The sequence below is a fragment of the Cygnus olor genome, chromosome 3 (assembly GCF_009769625.2).
Source record: "Cygnus olor isolate bCygOlo1 chromosome 3, bCygOlo1.pri.v2, whole genome shotgun sequence".
Classification (NCBI taxonomy): domain Eukaryota; kingdom Metazoa; phylum Chordata; class Aves; order Anseriformes; family Anatidae; genus Cygnus; species Cygnus olor.
Genome location: NC_049171.1, coordinates 44166580 through 44183968, shown reverse-complemented (window position 1 = coordinate 44183968; position 17389 = coordinate 44166580).

The following is a 17389-nucleotide window of genomic DNA, read 5'->3' as shown; positions in this document are numbered from 1 at the left end:
TAGGGCTCTCTGGGATGAAATATGGGACTAGTTCATTTTTTTTGTAGAATCCAGGTACCCCTGACCTCTTGGTCTTTTGTATGTCTCTATTTTTTTGGCTTGACAGACCACATGCCAACGTGCAGCCCAGAATTCCTCACCCGCATGATTTATTGTTTACAGCTGTTCCAGCATTTCAGACATGGCAGCTGCTTTTCAGATGTCTTCAAATTAGAATGAAAGTCTTAGATAGAGGTCTTAATGCAAACCTGCATGCTTGCAGAAAGAAAGGGGAAAAGTTGATGAAAAAATCATCTGAATTCTGCTCTAAAAGCTCTCAATTGATCCTAGCCTTGAGGGCAAAGGAAATGTTTGGTTTATTTTGTAAGCTCATTAGGTGTGGGAGAGCCTATCTGGCATTTGCTATTGACTAGTCCTGAGCGAAAAGTGATCACTGGCAGGATGCTCAATAAGAGATCAATAACAAGCGTGTGATTGGATTAGCTACTTGATCAATGCTTTGTGCTAATATATTAACAAGCAAATTACCAGGCAGCCCATAAGAGCAGAGTGCTGACTATAATTCTATTACAAACTATCGTGATCTAATGACCCTTAAAGTGCAAAAGGTTATTTATACAGTCAAAAGGCCTAAAAGTGCTTTAAGTGATGCTGCATTATTTCAGAAAGAAAACCTTCCCCTCAGCTATCATTCAATTATGTGGTTAAAATTGGTGTGTCTGGCTTTCATTCTTCCCAAATTTTCAGACCAGTTTTAATTATCATGGTGAGTTAGAAGGGGGAGAATGAGTGACAGTATTTTGGTGGTAGTTAAAGGTGGCAACACTTCCACAAGAACTGGGAAATAATGGGAGAGAAGATGGGGAAGGAGATGGTTCTTTGGAGGACAGAAGTGCATTAGAAGTAGCACTGAGGTCAGAGTGGGAACATTGCCATGCAGCTGAGGGAATTGCTTAGAGGCATCCAAGCCTGCAAGACATGGCTGTGCAATTACTTACATTTAAAACTGGAAGTTCTGCATGAAATTTAGAAGTGATTCATAAGGTATTGTAAAAACAGAAGTCTTATACTTTCTAAAGAGTCTATGTTGATTTGATTTTTCTACCACAAGACCAGAGTAAGGTATCTGCTGCTGGAAGTGCATTGCCTGGGTTCTCAGCACGTGTTGTTTCTTTTGTTTCCCTAAAGAGCAGATAAGCAAGTTTAAATGCAAGATCAATGTAGGGCTTGAGACAAGGGGCCAAGTCTGTCTTCTGAATTTGGTGCTCGTAGTTGACTGGAAAATAAAAAACAATTATGTTCCCTTTTTAGTTAATTCTCCTCCCATTTTATAGTGCAAATACCAGACTGTTTTCATTTCTGTTCTTTTTAGGCATTACCACTTACATGAGAGGAACAACCCAGCCAACTATCCAAGTGTTGTATAAAAACAAATGGTCACCAAGTCCTTGACTTCTCACTTAGCTGGGCAGACATTATAGCTGCAGTCTTGGACTTCCAAGGCTCTGCTGCTGCCCTCCTTGTTTGCCTTCATCTTCCCCCCTTCCATCTGAGGGGAGGCAGCGCCATGTTATTTGGGTGTTATCCACGGCCTGCAGCCGGGCGGGCAGGAGGCAGGGTGTCCACAGCTGAGCAAACAACTGCCGGGCTGCTCCCCATGGCGTCCCGTGCGGCAGAAGAGGAAGCGCTGTCAATCACTGTGCACATGTGTACAGCGGGGAGCTGCCGAGGTTGTGATGGGCGCACGTCAATTGTCTTGGACTGCCAGGGTGAGCGAGGGTACTTTGTCCAGTGCAGAGGTGGCCAGGTGGGTTACCTGCAACATCAGAGTGGGCATGCAGATGAAAGTGAGTTTGCCCATTTTACCTTATCCTGTGCCCTTTTCTTTTTCTTTCTTTTTTTTTTTTAATTTTACATAAGGAGCTTCCCACAGATGTCTGGTGATGAAATGGGGCTCTCTGATGGTGATGGCTTTGAACCATGTGCAATTCATTTGACTTCTCCTTTCTTTTCTTTCCCTTTTTAGAATTCCAAAGTGACCATCTGAAAGTGAATGTTTTCACAGCAACCAACACCTTTACAAATGACTTCAAAGTAATCTGTTTCCTTTACAAAGCCACATGTTAGGACTTGAAAAAATATCTGCAGTCATTACTTAAAAGCAGGTTTGGAGGAATTAAAAATTAGATATATCTTCTTATTTCAGTTACAGGTCTTCTTTAAAAATGTATGGGCCCTAGAAATGACAATAAAACTAATTGACTGTGACAGAACAGTTTAGTCAATGGATCTTTGAGTTGTCAGGTCACTTAGCATAATTTCTGCACATACATTATACTTTATGCCTCCGTGAGGAAGGAATATTTTGCTATCCATTCCTCTAACATAGCACATGCAAAATCTTGCTTTGCAAATTTAGACCTCAGTTTGAAACTGAGGGTAGCAGAGAAGTCAAAGGGTGTAATTTCAAAATAGTGTTGAGCCACTGAACCAGCTATCATTTGTACTTTAATTGGTTATTGCTACATGGGTCAGAGAAAGAGACACCCTCCTATCACCTGCGGTGTGAGGGACAGGAAAAGGTCACATATAACGTGCCAGTTTGGCTAGTCCCCATTCATCATAAACTTAGGCTCTACAAATCCTTGAGATTTTAATTTATTTTTTTTTTCATTAAGAAGTAGCTATATGCCCTTTAAATGATTATCAGTGCATGTGTGCGTCTGTATTTTCTCACAGTCATTCTGACTACTACGCTTGATAAAATCAATTATTTCTCAGCTTTTGATTTTTTCACGAAGGGTTTTGTCAGGTTGTTACAGACTGAGAAGTCTGATAGTTGGGAGTGCTGTTCACATTTGTGCAGCTTGAACATATCCTAGCAGCTTAAAATAAGTACTTTTTTCCCTCTTGCAGGATTTGCTAGTCTTCACAGTCTTCATGGGCAATAGGTTCCCTTCCAATAATAACAGTGATGAGGAAGATTGTAGCTTCTAAGATAAGGTTTGCCAAGATTGAATCAAGAGCATTTTTAATGACAATTTATATATTGTTGCCAACTGTAGACCAACACTGTTATGTCACAACTTGCAATATAAAACAAAGCCACAAAGTGGAGTTAATAATTACGTCTTCAGTGGAGAATAATACTTCTTTACTAAACAGCAAAATCCCATTTAATTCTTAAGCTTCCGTAACTCATGCACAAGTTTATCAAAATGAGCCGTTAAAGAAAATCCTGCATCTTAGCAAAGTTCCATAAAGCTATTAGCTCTCCTCATGAAGCTGTAATTTAATACTGCTCTTCATTGCACTCAATGTGGCTAATGATACTTCTAGGAATAACTGCTGGAGATGTTTCTTCCTAGAAGAACTGGTTGCATGGTGTGAATTCTGTCTTCTCCAGAAAGGGCTATCTGATGAATCTTTAGTGAACAGGTATTGCCCTTACTCTGTGCCTTGCAGTGGTTAGTTGGTGAGTCTGAACTGGGCATAAGAAGAGTGGGTGGTTGTACATGTGGAAGAGAGGGAGAGAGAGAAATAAAAAAATATAATTTCTTAACTGTAGGCTGGGCTGGGAGTACTGTATGACAGGTGAGGAAGGTTACTAATATAGTGCTAGCCCATTTCAGCAATGCCACTAAATGGATAAGTTAAAAGTGGAATTGTAACCTTCTGACTTGTTTATAGGTTTACTTACACAGTGACAGCCTTTGAAACACAATCTATTATGCTTCAGATAACTGGGTAGATAAAACAGAAGAGTCCCAAGCACATGCTTTTCAAACCCCTAAGCCCTCTTTAGCATCATGGCCTATATGTAGAGTGATAAAAACTGAGGGTCTCAGGATGGGCATATCCTCTTCTAAGAGTAGAAACACAGCCAGCATGCCCTGGGGAACTATGGAAGTAGTTCTGTCCTCTTCTGATGGGAAAGAAAAAGGTTCATATCATGTTTGTCTCAGCATTGTAGGTGACTACTTTCAGAGCCTTCCCCCTTTCTCCACCTGGCACTATGTCATGCCCAATGGTATTTTCTTACTTTCTGGTCTACAATAGAAATGGGTTTTGAGAGTAAAATTGCACTGAGCTGCAACAGATTGCTTTCTTCTGATAGAGTTTCTTTCTAGGGTTGCTTAAAAACCCAGACGAACATCACTACATTGGTTATAGTTGGTTTGAATTTCAACCCTTCCTTAAAAATGTGGAGAGTGAGAAGATAAAATTTCTTTTGAAATGAAAACTGAGACTGAGACATAAGCATATAAAGCTAGGAATTTAGACTAGGCTAGGCATAAAGTACCTATGCTTTAATGAGGCCTATCTGTAAGCCTGTTTTATGACCATTTTATCCTGGTTCTTTGATGAGGCCATTTCAGTGTTTCTTTCACATTAAGTCTTGATTTACACTTTGAAAAGTTAACTGTTGGCACTGAGAAACTTTAATGCCATGACTGAACAAGGATGTGTAGCTTATTTACATGTGTGCATAGCTTGCTCTCATGGTTGACAGTTTTGTTTACTGAAAAGGGGAGAGGAAAGCCAACGTTTCCACACTCTATTCTTCCCACGTGAAAGCATTACAGGCTTTGCTGGAGACGAGATTTTCTGACCATCTGGCAGCATTGTAGCTCTGATAGGCATCCTTTACCTGGGACCCTTCCTTGCTCAGCAGCATGTTTCAGACAGGCAGGTTTGTAGGAACAGCTGCAGCACAGGCATCCTGTTCTCCCTGCCCAGGGGTGTGAGGTGAGGAGCAGGCACCCCATCATTTGGCTCCTTCACTGCAGAGGAACTTCAGGGAAAAGGAAGCCTGTTTGTAAGAGAAGGGGATCAAGGAAACCAGGTTGAGTGATCTGTGTGGGCAGCACAGCCCTGAGAACCAGCATATGACAGGGTAAGTGACCCTGCTTTCTTCCTTGGCCAACTTTCTGACTGATTTGGAAACTGAAAAGGAAAAGGGAGATGCTTTAGGGTGAATTTAGTGACCTAGGCAAGGATTAGAGAAAAACTGTACCAAGGCTGACATCCAGTTGCCAGTGATCAGGATCAGAGTTATCTGTATGCTCTGTTAGTGTTTTTGTTTGTTTGCTTGCTTGCTTTTAAGCAACAAACCCAAATGATTTGAATACATTCCTGTGTGATTATGATTATTCCCTTATGAATCCCCTGTGTTAAGAGAGTCTTTTATTTATATTGCCTTTCCAATATTCATTATACCTATACCTGGTATTTCTAACCAAAACTTTTTCTCAGGAATTTATAATCTGTCAGTGATCCTGCTCACAGGCGTGACCTGAGTATCCCACAGTTTAGGTGAGTACTCTGGATGCTACTGCTGTTGAGGTACAATCTCTCTCAATTCATTCTATTTAAAAAGAAGATTTCATTAGAGCAGGATCTGGAGTTTTATTCTGCTCCGTCTCAGTTCATAGCATAGGTCCTTCTGAGATCTTTTGAATGTCTGTAAGTGAAATGGTTTCCACCCTTTTCTCATATGCTACAGCATTTTTTGGATCAGGACTTCTGACTTCTAAAATAATGATGATAATGATAGTATTGTTGTTATATTATCCAAATAATTAATTGTAAGTATACAATATCAAAAATACCTCTATAAAAAGTAGGAAAAAAAATGAAAAATAAATAACTGTTTGCAGAGAAGAGGTTTTATTTTCTTTCTTACTGCCTAGAAAATTATGTGTGCAACTTCCAAAAATACTTGTAAAACCAGCGGTATACATAACCAAAAATAGAGAAACATACATTCTTTGTGTGGCAATGTTGACCTGGCATTTTCGTCTTCTTTTTTCTTCCCTTGCTCATCACAGAACAATTAATTGCAAGATGTCTATGCCATATACCCAAAGTACTATAGCATGGGTATTAGTGACAGTCAGTGGCATTTCTTACTCTTATTAGTACCTCATTAAAAAATAAATTTAATGGAATTAGTAAACATCAAAGTGTGCAGAATATCCTTGCACTATATATCAACATGCCAAACAACTTCGCAACATAGTTAACTGCAGAAAAATCATTGCAGAGCTTTACCAACTCTATACACTTCAAAACAGCTCACTTAAAATCCCCCATTCCTTTGATCAAATACCTGGGAAACATGCCTTAACACATTGGCAGTCTAGAATAATCATGCCTTGGTCATTCTAATGCATTGTTAATGTTCAAAATCACATACAGATTTTTGAGATTAAAACAACTTCTCTTCCTTTTTTTTTTTTTTTTTTCTTCCCCCGTTGGCACTGCATTATGCTAAGGTAAAAGTTCAGTTGTTTTGCAAATCTGTAGGAAACATTTTAACATTCAACATTCAAAATTTATTTTTCTGATGATTTGGTACTCTCCATTGTGGTCAGCATTGCATCAAGGTTTCCATGTTGAACTGAGATGTACAGCGGCATATATAAGCCTTTTAGTGAGATATTCACTTCTTATTCTTTACACGTTGTGGGGTGTCCTACAAGATCTTGTTATGATATTGTGAATTGAGAAGGAAATAATTATTTAATAATGGGAAGCAAAGTCCTACAGTCTTTGCATACCCCAAACTGTCTCTAATTCATAGTAATGTTACAATGTGAGTCATCATCATCCATTGTGCTTTACTGTTGCTAGTTAATTTAATCGCACTGCATATCTATAATGTCAGCAATTATTATTATTAGATCAATTTCTTATGTAGAAAAACAGACATCGAACATCTGTGCAATTTGTTCAAAGACTTACCTCAACTAAATGGGAAAGCGATGAAGAACATCCAGATCTATCTTTAACCACATGACAATCCTGCCAGACCTAAAAAGATGTATTGAATTCTACTTAATCACTTCTTGGAGCATGATAAAACACTCACCAATAAACTTTGATGAAATAGACACTTTCAAAGTATTAATGATTGGCCACTACCATTACTTTTAAAGTAATTAATTACTTTATAAAGATAGAAATGTCCCTCCCATCTGCTATATGGATTTCTCTATGTGTCATGCCTGCATTTCTATGCTAAGGCATTTCTGTGTGCATATCACTGCTGAAGAATTTGATATTCTGAACACTAACAAACACTTTCTATCTTTCTGACATTTCATTCATGTTAAGCATTTTTTTAAATTGAATACTAGTATACGTTGGCTTCAAACTTACAGTAAATCATTGAGCTATTCTTGTTATTCCCTGTAAAAGAAGTGATTCAATAATTCATTCTGAGTATATTAGTCATCCTGCAAACTTTCCAGTGGTCCTCCGTGCAGCCTGCATTTGTATAAACCCAAGTTTTATAGGCAAATCATTTTTACGAGTCTTTCACCAACCTGTCACTTTTGTTCAATATCAATAGAATGTGTACACATCAAACCTCATTTAGATGTGAAAATAGCTTTCATGCCCATGATGAGAGGCCATTTTTGGAAAGTGCAGGGTTGTGGTTTTTTTCCCTTCTCTATTCAGACTTGGCTTCTGAGAACACCAAATAGGACTATGAAGTACCTCCAGAAGTACCCCATTATTACACATTACTCTCTTTTTACAATGTACATCTGTATTTATTTATTTGTTTGTCCAATACCTCTCAGTGATCTAATAAATATGAGTGTTGTTTTGGCAGTGTTTAAAATTGTTCTTAGTATTTCTGAAAACCTACATGTTCTTAATATTGTGCATTGCCATTGTACTACCTGAATTATTTATGCATAAGACTGTCAATGAACAGACTTTAGAGGTTGTAGAAGGTAAGTACATTTGTGAAGACAACAGTCAGAAATGTTTCTTTTCAAGTTTGTATTTGTAGAACATTACCCTGAGATAAGAGTATATTCACAGTACTATGAGAATGGGTTTCACTGGAATGCCTTCCCTACTGAATGAAATACACGTCCAGTCTGTGCTTCACGAGGTTGGTTGTTTCTGAACAGAAAATGCTACTAATACTTAGAAAATTGTATCATATAGTAGAATTTCCTGTATATATTTTTTTCTTTAGAAACATTTAGAAACTTAAATAAAATTTATAAGAATTCTAAAGTTGAAAAGTGGAGAAATCAAGATTTGGAAGGGCCAAACTGGAAGTAATGAAGACTATCATAACACTATCCTCTGTACCTAAATAATAATACCTACTTGTAGAGTCTTTGTTGCTACAAAGATATATCAGGCTCTGCTCAGTTCCACAATTTTGTCCATCTTGCAGATTCCAAAATAAAGATGAAAATTATGAAAGTATATGTCAGCTCAGAATTCCTCTACATCTTTCTTTCAGTGGCTGACTGGCTGCAGAAGATAAACTGGGAGAGATTTTCTGAACAGAACTCTGAAAAGTTTAGTGATGTATTACTACTTTGTCCTTCTCCTTCCAGAATAGAAGGGCATGAGACAGAAATGATGTCCACTGTGCTATATAAATTATATCCATCTCATTCAGTTAAAGGCTCTGGTCCCAAACTGTAGCTGTACCACTATAAAACTGAAATGATAATCTGAGTGAAGACTGGCTGATAACACATATATACAGAGGGTAGACCTACACGCTAATGTCACCTTTATCCCTGGACCTATCTGCATTTACCTTTAAAATCCTTACAATTATTTCAGTGTAGATTTTATAGAATTTTATGTAGATAGGCAGACATAGAGGTAAATTTCACTGAGATACTTTTAGTGCCTATTCCAAGAGATCAGGAATGAAGAGCAAATAAGCAGTTTGAGGGCACTGCATTCCATTTTGGTTTGCTTCATAGATCTTTCTGAGTCTTACAGGAATTTCCACTAAGACCATGTAACAACTTTGAAATTCATCTGCAAAGCAATTTGCAAAATATTATGCAATGAGATCCTTCAAAACAGGGAAAAAAATACAACTGATACAACCCTCCAAATTGGCTAGTATATTCCATGTCCTATTTAATGCATGTAAGAGACTCCTTTGAAAAAACAGAGTCTATGGAAAACATTAGAGATGTGGCATAAGCAATGACACTATTCTTTTAAGATTCTGTTTTAGAACGGGAATCAGTAATCCTGATGCTCATTATTCATTCATGTATAATTGTTCTTCATAAAATGTTCATCATAATTGTTTTTAGCCAGTTAATGAATAAAATTTAAGGAAAGTTGAAAAAAAGGATCAGATTATCATTTTATTATACAGCTAGGTAGTAACATGGTTAACCAGTTTTACTACAGATGACAGCACATAGTAGTAAATTCACATCTTGTCCAATAGGCATTTTTAAATGCTAAAAGAGAATACAGCTTAACTCATGGAAATACCTATTCACCATTTTTATTTAATTGAGTTCATCGGTCACTGGCCTTTTATATTTTTATTTACTTATTTGGTTGTTTCAGAATAATTCTCCATTGCATTAACCACGTTAAAATCCTTCTTCAGAATAAGATCAACATCCCAGGCTAGATTTAAACCTCAGGAAGGTAAAAGAATCTTTAATTTATGAAACTGAACAAGTAGACTTATCTAAACATCTCTAGGGCTTTAATGGGGGATATCTATAATTCTCTGAATTGTATTCCTTTCACAGTGATATTTTGTAATTCCATTCTATTACCCTTGCTTAACATTAATGAGATAAAAAGATCACATTATGGCGATTGATGTTCTTCAAATTAAATGCACGTTTCCATGTACAAAGCTGTCTGCTAATTTAAAAAACATAGCATGTAACATAGAATCATGACCATGGTCATCACTCAGCTGGGATCAGATAGTATTTTTTATCTATTCATTGGATTTAACAAGGCATGAGATGGAAGCAGAATACAAAGTGTGGGTAGATTATCCCATATCCCCCCTTTTGGCCACTTCTTGGCAATCTTGGCAAGGAAACTGAGGCTTCATGTTGCCATGGAAATAAACCTCAAGGTCAAAGGGGCATATGGAAGGTCAGGCAATGACAAAGGAACATCTGAGAGGCCATCTGGATGAGTGACCTGACATAATTAGTCATTAATCCCACTCTTGGGAACAATAGAGTTAGCTGAGAATGTGTTTGGACTTTGATCGTGGTCAGGGTGATCTCATGGGGAAAAGGGAAGAACGCTCCACTTGGTAACTAAGCAGATTACTGTGGCATGCTGTTAACCAAAGAAGAGTAGTCAGAAGAGGCCAGTAGGATATGCATTTTACATATGCTGTGTTTTCTCTTTAGTTACTACGGGCCTCTCTAGAGCCGTGTGGCTCTAGGATTAGCTTTTGGGTAGTGATTTTTTTTTTTTTTTAATTTTCAATGAAAAGAGAGCAAGTGTCCCAAAATACTTTGCTTAAAATTCCCAGGCAACAGATGGGAAGAGAGCTGAAGAGCCAAAGGCATCAGCCAGCTTGGTTTACAGGTGTCAATATTTACTAAGTAGAGTTTGCCAGGGTGCCTTTTGGGGAAAAAAAAAAAAATAAAAAAAGGAGAGAATGGTTAATCAGTAAAACAATAACAATCATCCCTGTTATCTGTTTTATATGGAATAGTTAGAATTGTAAGATGACCGAGTATGTGGCAAAAGCTCCCCATTAGCACCTGTCTTTCCATTTCCACTCTATTCCCCCTTGCGTGTCATGTTTTCATTATTTGGACCAATACCTTGATGAAAGAATATCCCTCACACGTAGCTGAGATTCTTCTACTTGAAGACTTGCTGATATTTGGTGACTGACTGTCTACAGTTTTGTGGGGTGGAAATATGATAATGGACTGCACTAAATACATGCAACCCAGGACAAGCAAAAATTTGTTTTTCCCTTGGAGAAAAAATATATGTTTTGGATTGTGCCATCAAAGGAAATAATAAATGAAGCAAGACTAAGGAGATTGCAGAGTAATTACAAAGGGAAATTTCAAAGGTTTTTTTTTTTTTTTCCAATGAAATGCAACATGTAATGTGCTCATTTTCAGAATGAGTATATTGTTAAATATTTTTCTCTTTAAAAAAAAAAGGGAGAAAAGATATTTGTTCAATCATATTGTAAAATCTCTGCTTAAATGGATTGTGTTTTCCTGTGAGAAAGGCAACACATCATTTTCCTAGGCTAAAGGCAAAAGTTAAGTCAGTGATACTTAGCTATAAATACAAGTAAGCTAACTTTTCCATTCAGGAACATCCATAGCAAAGGTCAGGTATGACACCAGCAGCTACAATCCTTTGCTGTCTCTGTGTAATGAAAACTACTTTTACAAATTAGGTTCCACATTTTATGTTGTTTTTAATAACTGACTAAACCCAGGAGGAATATGTGCTGCTTCCCTACAGTTAGTACTCAGTGCATAGAGGAAACCCAATATTTTCTCTTTCATTGTTGTGACTTGGAAATTGAAGTCTACTTTTTTTTTTTTTTCCAAAATCATATAATTAACCTGTTGGGGTTTTTTGTTTGTTTGTTTGCTTGTTTTTTAATAATCAGTAGCTGCAAACCAGGACACACAATATTAGTCAATGAGAATCAAAGAAATCCTTTGAAACTGTAGAACTCTTTTCTCTTCACTGCCTTCATAATTACCAAATGAAAAACTGACAGAAGTATTGCTTTGTACTGAGAATTATATGGTTGTGGTATTATGAAAATCAAAATCCTTTACACAATTAAAAATTAATTTTACATTTTTATTTCTGTTTTCTTAGGAATAAGGTGTTATTCAGAGCATAGGAAATTGCTGATGGTACTCCAAAAATGAAGGTATATTATTTCTGAGGAAAAGTTATTTCTTGAAGCACAACTATTATCATAGTTGTCATTAATGAATAGTACCTTAATACATAAGCTATGTATGAATAAACACAAATGAATTTTTTTCAACTGCATTATCATGTAGAGGCAACTGGCAAAATTTTAGCATTACTCTAGAAGGAATGATTCAGTCTACATGATCAGTGGTTCTCACACAATGGCAAAACTCTGTATAGGATAACGAAGACCTTTACAAGCAACTAATAGCCTTTTAAGTTTTTGGAAAATTTTCTTGTTTTCATTGGTTAGATTCATCTTTTGCCCATTTTATTCTTTTAGAATAAGAGTGAAGGAGAAATTATGTAACAGGTTGACCATTGTGTATGACTTCACTGCTGTTGCTCTCAGCTGGAAGGATTCAGATTTGTTTCAGTAACTGTGGTGGTATAATGATACTCAGTTCTCAAAAAGATGGAAGTCTTAAGGGTTTTAAGGTTTAGTTTATGCTGCATGAAGATTTTTGCTGTATCACCTAACAGCGAATTTTTCAGAAATATCTGGGCTAGCTTTCTGTGCACTAGATTACAAACCACTGGCATTAAAGCTGTACCAGACCTGTGATATCCGAGGCTAACCGTTTCTGCTGAGAGATGAAACTAGTGCTGTTACATGAAACACCAAGTTAATGCATCTCTGTGAACTGCAGGAACTGAACAAATACAGATAGCCCAGCTGTTTCTTACAGAACATTGCATGACATGGAATTCATGCATCAGATGTACTCCCAGGTAACAGAGGTCAAAGTTTTTTTTATTTTTTATTTTTTTAATAGGAAGTCCAAAATAGAGTTAAAAAATTAGGGATGATTTACTGTCAATAAGTTTTGTGAAAGGCTCTTCCATTCCAGTTCAATGGAAGGTTTCCCAGCCATAGTTATATCTTCTTTTCATCATGTGCATGCAAAAGTAATGATCAGAGCTTCAGTAAATTGTATAGTCATTATTTTAGTATAAATGTAAAAGAATAGTCACAGAATTGGGTGGACATTTGATGAGACTGAAGACAATCCCTTGGAATTGTTGTCAGATGGAATATATGGGTCCTTATAAAACATCATTCCAGTATGTATATTGGAAAGCTATTTCAAAGCCTTGTTCCTCTTAATGCTTCTCCATTTTCATGTTTTATAGATATCAGTAATAACTTCTCCTAATATTCTTTTCATCGGAGAAAACATGAGTTTTACTCCTGTCTGCTAACATGCTGGCATCCTTTCTCCTCATCCCTCAGGACAGAAATTACCTTCCTGAGACACGAGAGACCAAAACTGTACCTTCAGTACAATGTTACTGTTATGAAATCTCACTGAATGTTTTACACCATAGCCATATTTCCCAGCTCTAATGGTGATACCATGATTTATATCAGTCTCCTGTAACTGAGTAATATGAGCAAGCCCTTTTGGCTCTGTCCTTTCTTCCTGCTCATAATATTGATATCATGAGTGTGGTCTTGCACTTTGGATGAGCAAAATCTCTCATTTTTCTTATTCCAGATCATAAGGTTGTGCAGGTCTTCTTCTACAATGTTCTAATCATCCTGCAGACATGATGTTGGAACACAATACTGTGAAAATGCATCTCCTCTGCCATTGGTTAAAAGATACTTTTTATTGAAAGAAGAAAGAAAGGTAAAGGAAAAAGTTTTCATTTGACACTAAGAGATGAGATTTTATTCTTCCTTCAACATCACATTTAAATGCAAGCACTTGATTTCATCAACAGTATTTTAGCCCGTAAAGCTAATAGGTCCTAGTACAGAACTAGTTTAGGAAGTCATTGTATTGATGGAAATGACACTGCAACTCTGTAGATTCTTTTTTCTCCTCTATAGCACAAGTATGATATGTTCACAGGACTCTATTCAGACTCTATTCACGTACCACGTTGTCCATTAGTGAGTCAGAACAGAAAGGCTGAATGGGGATATGAACAGACCATTGTTTAATAGCATTGTTGGTTTGCTTAAGAGTTGACTTGTTCAGATATTGTATTTCAAAATGACTCATCCTAGTGCCAGTGGTAACCAGCTGCATTTGGTTTCATTTATCAGTACTATTAAATAAAATACATTTTCTTTGTTCCCACTGTCTCCTAATACCTAAATAATACTCAAAGGACAAACCCTTTCCCCTGCTGAGTTTGATTTAACAACTGTATATCATGCAAGGTTGCGTTGTTTTCATACTTATCAGTTTTATTTCTTGTCTGTGTACAGTTTTGAAGACATCATCATCTTCTCCTTGTTTTAATTAACATTTGGAAAAATTTGAAAGTGTTTAATTCCTGACCTTTGTGCCATCTACGTTACACAGGATCATATTGTCCCTCTTTTGCACCAGTGAGCAATTTCTCTCCATGATGTACTGAGTATGAATGAGACTACTGTCTATTGCCACCTTTGCATAGGTTTCTTATGTCCCCTTCAGAATTACTAAAACTTTGCATGCAAGAAATCTAGGTCCTAATGTGACAATTCATTGCACATGTCAACACATTACTGATGTCTGCCAGGCTAGGCAAGGTGGCGTTTCAGTTTAGAACCTGAGCTTAGGTTTCTGGTGTCCTTGTAGCACTTGTGGTTAAGCACTTCATCTCATGGGGTTGGGAGGATGACAGAAAACAGCTGCTGAAAACAATAAAGCATTTTTTTCTTCAGCTTTCCCTCAACAACATCTGTGCAAGGGCTCCTTCACAGAACCACAAAATTGTTTAGATTGGAAAGAACCTCTGAAGGTCACCTGGTACAATCCCCCTGCTCAAGCAGGGACACCTACAGCAGGTTGCTTTCATTTGCTCCAGTGTTCCCCCTCTTCTCCCAAGCCAATGAAGCTGACAGGCAAATTAAAAAAATAAATAAATAAATTCTCTCAGCTTTTAGCCTCTGACTTCAGCATTGCTCTGACTCACCAAAGAAAAAGAGGTCATTGAGCAGTACTGGCTAATACCTTGCACAGAATCACTGGGGGATTACTATCCCAGAGCTGGGGACTGCACTGATCAGGCTTGCTTTCAGCTTGGGCACTTAATTAATTGGTGGAGAAACATGTGTGATTTCACATGGCAAAGTTGCAGGACTGGAGCGTTCATTTCCAGCTACCTCTCACAACATTCCATAATCCCTGAGCCACTCTATTTATTTTCACAATCCTTGATTGAAAAATGGCTTAGAAATACTGAGAAAGTTCTGGCGATAATTGAAATATCGATTGAATACTGCTATTGATATTTTACCTTGGAAGATTCATAGCATTCTGAGGTTATTTCCAACCCTGTTATTTGTTTTCACAAAATGGAAGCCAGAGGTTATTAGCAGATTTCTTATGACCTCGAAACATTCCAGGTATAGACAGAGAAGTTGCAATAAGAGTTTATTGCTTCTTCTGAATTTGTCATTTCATGTAAATGACAAAGAAAAAAAAAATGAAAAAAAAAACACCACAACCTCTGAACTCAATTTTATTGTGCATATCTGATGATTAAAAAACTTGTATTTTTAAAAGGATTTCTGGAGCAAGTCTTTCCAGTATTAACATTGTATTTAAAAATCTAAATAATGGATAATTATGAGTAAAAATAAGAATGCAAGTACTACAAATTTGTTATGAGAAAGCCTAAGACAAATAGGATGTCCTGAGCTCAAACTGATACTCTAAAAGAGGTAAGGAGGGATTGATCTTCACTCTTCTGCATGAGCATATCGATTACCAGGCCATCTCATCTACATGTGTAGGGAATCTGCCTCTTCCTCTATCATTCTTTACACTATCAAGACTATCTAAGCCTCAAAACAAAATAAGACCTCATCCCCAAATAGTTACAAGTTATTTGACATTTCTAGTTGTTCCTTTTGGGTTAAAACTGTTTGTAAAACATTACTTAAATTCCTAAATAAGCTTGAATTTACTAGAACTAATTTTTCAGATGAGCATTGAAAATACTAAATAGATACCAATTCATTCATGCCTAAATTCAGTGTATTTACATAGATATAGTAGTTGGCAAAATTAATTTGTATTTACAAAATAGTGACTTTTTTGTAAAATCAGAGTAGGCACACTGAGAACAAATGGGCTCTTTGATTAATGTTTATACTGTTTATAACAGCTGTTAGATGTTACCTTCCTAATTTTAAAAATTTCCAATTTGTTTAAAACCATGTATGACTCTAGCTGAAAGCAAAATTCTGTGGAATTTTTTTATATTACAAGTATTTCTTTATACTACTAAGGAGAAAATTTTCCTGAGCCAGAACACCTGCTTCAAGAAGTACTAATATAAAATTAATGTAAAATGATATATAAGCTCAAAAGCTATCAAGCTTGGTATAGTGCTATATTGGAAGAAAAAATAATTTAGGCCTATATGAGAAGGGTAAATAAACAGAATACACATAGTGCATAAGGGATTTTAATAAATAAAGAAAAAGCACAGTTGATTTTTTTTTTTTCAGAACAGGAAGACTGAACACTTATTTGCTTGTCATAGAGAAACTTAAATTAGGTATTGAAGTTGACATTTCAGACCAAAGGCCCATTTGGAGTAAGTTTTACTGTATAAATTTTTTAGTAGTACACATAAGACTATAGAAAAAAAAAATCCTCAGAGGAAAATATATTTGAAGAAAGTTTAATGTATTAAGATTCATATTAATTCAATGTTAAGATTCACATAGCAAGCCTTAATTTGCTAGTGAAGAACATAAAGCTTGTATTCATATTGTCATAGTTATTGCAGAATACAGGAATAGTCACTGAAAACCCTGTTGTTGACTGGATAAATTAAGCACTAATATAAAAACTTTAAATCTATTTGCAAAGTTCTGTGCATGCAGTTGTTACCATAAAAGCAAGAAATAACAATTTGTTATATTAAAGTTAGTTTGAAAGTACAACTGTGCTATAACTGGAATGTTCTATTACTGATGGACTATCCTAAAATCTTCTCTAAATCAACATCTTGTATATATTCATGTAGTGAAACTGAACATCACTGAAATAATAATTCCAATCAAGCAAATAGGAAAGACATTTTTTTTAATATTCTTGAATTGAAACTGGAGCAAAACATATTTAAACTGTCCTATATGTATCTGTTAAGAAGATTGATATAGAAACCAAAAAGGCTTTGATATTTCCTACTTAGATTCAGAAATATGTTGCAGGTCTGAAACTGAGTGTTCATTTTTTGGTCATCTTAAAGGGGAAAAAATTTAAATTCACTATAAGGCAATGTCAAGTTTGTCAAGTATCCTTCAGACAAAATAAATGGCTATTTCATGCTTTCAGAAGTCAACTGAGTGATTTCTGCCCACCTCTCAAAGTCAACTGAGTGTCACTACTACAGTCTTTGTTATTAGGAGTGGGCTTGGCAAACCTGCAGTGGACACCTTCCATCCTTAAACACCAAAGGAAAAAAGCTAGAGCTGAAAGGTATCAAAACAATGAGCATGCTCAGAAATAAAGCACGTACACCAAGAATCCCTCAAAGAATTTTTGAAGGACTATTGGCAGTCTGCATTGTCTAAATAACCACATCAGTGTCCAAATGAGTCTATTCTTTTTGTTCACTGTCTTCATCACCCAAACAGAAAATGTTTCAGGACTGGAGTATAGAGGAGGGTCTGGAGGAAACATGCATGTGC